This window comes from Octodon degus, unplaced genomic scaffold (genome assembly GCF_000260255.1).
Source record: "Octodon degus isolate 3935 unplaced genomic scaffold, OctDeg1.0 scaffold00031, whole genome shotgun sequence".
Classification (NCBI taxonomy): Eukaryota; Metazoa; Chordata; class Mammalia; order Rodentia; family Octodontidae; genus Octodon; species Octodon degus.
In genome coordinates, this window is record NW_004524607.1 from 10350906 (window position 1) to 10355598 (window position 4693).

Genomic DNA, 4693 nt, shown 5'->3' on the forward strand with positions numbered 1-4693 from the left:
GTGCCACCCAGCAGGCTACTGAAGACACTGTGAGTCCTCCTTTACTGTATTCCCCAGATCTGTCGCCATGAGACCTCTCAATCCTCCCTAGTGTCAAAGTGATCATGAAACGTAAATATGTTGAATGGATTCAGGAAAGATGTAATAACAACTGTGTAACTAAAGGTAGTCATGAAGGAGAACAGCCAGAACTGCTCCTGAAAATGGCAAGAACTGCAGGATAAGTGTGTTTGAAGGGAAGGGGAGTATTTGGAGGGGAACTATTGGCAATGTCTTCTTTTTAAATTTTAATTTAATTTTTTTTTGTCCTGTCAGAGGTGAATATTCTATTGGCATCCAAATACTATAGGTGTTTGAACTCAACCAAACAATCCAACACTGTCCAGCAGTCTATAATATTAGTGGGTCATCCTCAGAAGTTATTGACCTGAGCCCCCTACAGCTCATGGTATCAACATGGATTCACTTTATATACCTCATTTTTATACTTTTCTGCTGGATGGTTAAGACCAAGATATAGCAAGACCTATATAACAAGAAATGTAACTTTTGTATCTGATAAGGTCAGCCAAGTACTCTCAGGATTTATCCTGTAGCCCTGTATCACCTTTTGTACATCCTTTTGTCAGTGTCTGACATGAGGATGAGTCATGGCCATTGCTTGACCAATTTGCTCTCTGTGAAAGCTTGAGAAAAAGTTTTTTCTCTTCATGTGACTCTCCCCAGGCTCACTTTAGATCATTGAACACATTCCTCTGTAGCTCCATAATCTTCTTGATCAGAAAATTTGGAGCACAACTGAGTTACATGTTGTTACAGTACAGGTTCTCCTATGTCCTGAGTCTTCACTGACCTGCAATGTGTCTTTTGCTGTCATAACTTTTAAGTTTAAACCCATGCCATATTTTACAATCACATGAGTTGAGACAAACACCACATGTAAACCAACAGAATGTCCATGCCATTCTCCAGGAAGGAATAAATACCATCTCTCCCTGCCATTTCTTCATCCACCTATAAACTAGCACATGTGCAATATTGTCTCTGAAACTTCTTCTAGCACTTCAGTGAATAATCTTAAAGTATTTTCATTCCCAATACACTTTTTTTTTTAAAAGAAAATTAGTTCTAGGAACTGTCACCTGGCATATTGCTTCAATGATGGGTAGGAATTTGAAAGAGAACTTGGCAAGAAATATTATGAAGCAAAGGCAAAAACCAGAAAATAAAACCAGCTCAGAACACTCAGCTCTTCTGAGACACTACAAATACAAGAGAAAAGAAAGAAAGCAAGAAGCTGGTCATAGTGTGTCTAACACAAAATTTGGCATTAACTATAAGGAGAACAGTTCTCCATGCTGAGCATTCACACCAAAGACATCACAGCTTCCTGAATTATGATTTTGTCCAGTCATTTCTTTCTTCCTGACACAACTAGGCCTCTGACAATGCAATTTACATTTGCACAAGGCATTATATCATGTCCTGTCATGATTCTGTGTATGTAAAGGACATGATGTCACACTACAGATCAATATTTCTTAATGGGCATTTCAGCAGCTTTGGGAGGGTATCTCTGAAAGGTCAGTGTGTGGTTGACAGATTAGAAAGGGACTGCACCTCTGGGGGATAAGACATCTGATTCTGTTTGGGCTCAATTATGTGTGCCAGTAAGAGCCAGCTGGCATCATCATTGGACACCTTCCTCAGTGAAGCACCCATAAAATGATACGCAGGGCCAGCCAGATAGCTCCGTGGATTAAAGTGCCTGCTTAGGCAGAGGCAGGGACTGCAGGGACCGGGTTCAATTCCCAGTGTGCCATGCTGGAACCACCCCCAGGGTGCACTGAGACGGCAATTGAGACCCAGTATGGTGACATGAGCCTGTAATACCAGCGCTTGGGAGTCTGAAAACAGGAGAATCACTACGAGTCCGATCTGTGCAGTGAGACCCTAACCTACACAGTAGTGAGGCCTTGTATTAACTACATAAAAATAATGATATACAAAATATATTCCTTATAAAAAGACTTCGAAAACTCAGCTAGCTCAGAGGTCCCCAGGAACTTCCTGCAAAGACCTCAATGGTAGATATTTTTAGTTTGCAGGCTGAGCTGTGCTGCCATAGCCATCGACAGTGAGCCGACACATGAACTCTGCTGCAATGTAACTGTATTTATGAACACTGAAATTTGGATTTCATTTGATTCTTGTGTATGTGGAATATTACTCCTTAGATCTTGGCAACCATTTAAGAGTATAAATGTAGCTTGCAGAAGGTGTACAAACACAAGCCATGGGCAGGATTTGGTCTGTAGTATGTAGCTTGGTGACCTTTGCTGAGAGGAAATCAGTCTGCATGTCCTGTATAGCATGAATTGTTCAGACTTGGATTTCTCTTCCCAGTGTCCCTGACAAAAACCCAAGGAGGGGCCATAGAGTCAGGATGAAACTCTCTCTTCCTTTCCAGCATAGACACTGGAAGAAGAGAAGTGGGATGTGTATACAGCACAGGTTTGGTAGACAGGAGCACTGCGTGTGCGTGAGCCAGCGTGTGTCTGTGGTAAGAAGTGCTGGCTAACAGGGAGGGTTTTTTAAAAATTTATCAGAAGAAGCAGAGTACACTCCCTTCATCCAATAATCACAAAGCTGGACTTACAATGCTTATCAAACCATTTTGGTGGAGTCTGCATTATTTCACCAAACCATCCCAGCAGGGAAAAAGATTAGGTAGTGTGTGTTTATTCTCTGTCGAATTGCAGCTGCGCTCTCTTCAAGGCAGTTAGCAGTGGAAACAGATGTTTACTTGGTCCCATCTGCAGTGGGTTCTCAGGACAGAGCATAGCTGTGTGGTCTGTGCTCAGGTGAGGAGCTGCTCGCTGCCGTTCTCTGCAGAGATGCAGATTCTCAGTGGGGAGGAGGCTCTGAGCCTTTTTCTCTGGTTGAACTTGGGCTGTCAAGTGACCAGCAAAACAAGCAGAGAGAGGGAGGCAGCACAGTGAGAATCCTGCCAGTGCAGGCAGAGATCAGAGGGAATTATTCCTCCCTACCCAGAGGAGAGAGACAGGGACCTGAAAGCAGGCTCCCAATTACCCAAAGCCTCCCAGGATCAGGGGCTTAAAAGCCTGTAGAAAAACTCAGGAAAGATGGGCCAGAGCAAGGGCCCTCAGTCACTCTGCCCTGTCCTGGGGCACTGGGGAGAGGGCCTAGACATTGGCATGAGCCCTTTTGTTCCCCTAGGACAAAGAAGGCAATGCCTCAATTCCTCCACTTGCGGCCAGGCTCCAGCAGGCTCTCTCCAGTCACCCTCACAGGACTGGGTGGGGCATCCGTTGAGCTTGTTCAGAACCAGGGCCCATAGCCATCCAGGGCAGGCTACAGGGCCAAGAGCATGGGGGTCTAGCCCAGAATCCTGCTATTCTTCCACAGACAAATATGTTAGCAGAATGCTTCTACTGGACACTCCAAGCGGGGGAGACCCAGCTGGGATGGGAAATTTTCCTGAAGCCTCAAGAGAGCCAGTGAGCCAAGCCTAAAGCCTGGACAAGAGGAGAGATTGATGTCACACTGCTAACTCCCCCTAGTCTTAGCCCTCACACAGTGCTGTCGGGAAACATGACAAATGACTAGACTTGTGGTCACCACACCTGGCACCAACGGCAGTCTCTCTTCCCCTCCTCAGCTCTCCTGCCCTGAGGGGACGAGCTGGGGAGATCCCTTAACTTTGCTGCGCTGGATACTCTACTTACACTGGACCTTGTGCATGACTAGGCGTTCAGGTAGCTCCACTGCTAACATCATCTCTCCCTGTGGGTGTTTGGGGGGCAGTAATACCAGCCCAACAGAGAGGACACTGGCCATTTGGACACAAACAAAAATGGTGAACATTTACCTTAGAAAAATTATATGGTAAAAGAGAGACTGCCAGGAATCCTCCTCACTTTGAACATACCTATCCCATCATTCTTGATACTTTCTGAAGCAGTTCTAGAAGTCCTCTTCCGTGAAGTTTTTTGTGTCTGTCATAATGTCTTAAATTAATTCAAAGCATTCACAGACATTTTTGTCAATTAAAAGCCCTACAGTGTGTCCTCATCTATTTTATTCAATGGGTGGGCCACCAGCCAGCTTCTGGTTTCTCCCCAAAGTAGAAATGATCACAAGAGAGATTTTTTTTTAAAAAATGTATTTGGTAGAAGGTCTCACTACACAACTTGGACTCATAGCGATCCTCCTGTTCTCAGCTTCTCCAGCGCTGAGATTACAGGTCTACGCCACTATGCCCAGACCCTGTGGCTGGCTTAGTGTGCCTGGGGGCAGGGCTGGTGTGGCAGGTGGTGCAGGGGATCAAACTGCAGTCCCTGAGCTTGCCTAAGCAGGCACTTTAGTCTGCTGAGCTATCTTACTGGCCAATAAAAGGGAACTATGTTGAGCTGGTTCAGAACATTGAAGCAGCCATGGTAGTGCAACTAAAGACCCTCAGAAAAGAGGACTTTCAGAACTGCTTCCGAAAGTGGCAAAGATGATGGGATAAGTGCATGAAAGGAAGAATAAGACCAACAGGCGGTTTCCGGTTCCGTCGCCCTCTTTCTCTTCAATGAGGAGGCTGAGCGGCAGACACAGACATGCAGATCTTTGTGAAGACCCTGACAGGCAAGACCATCACCCTCGAGGTTGAGCCCAGTGACACCAT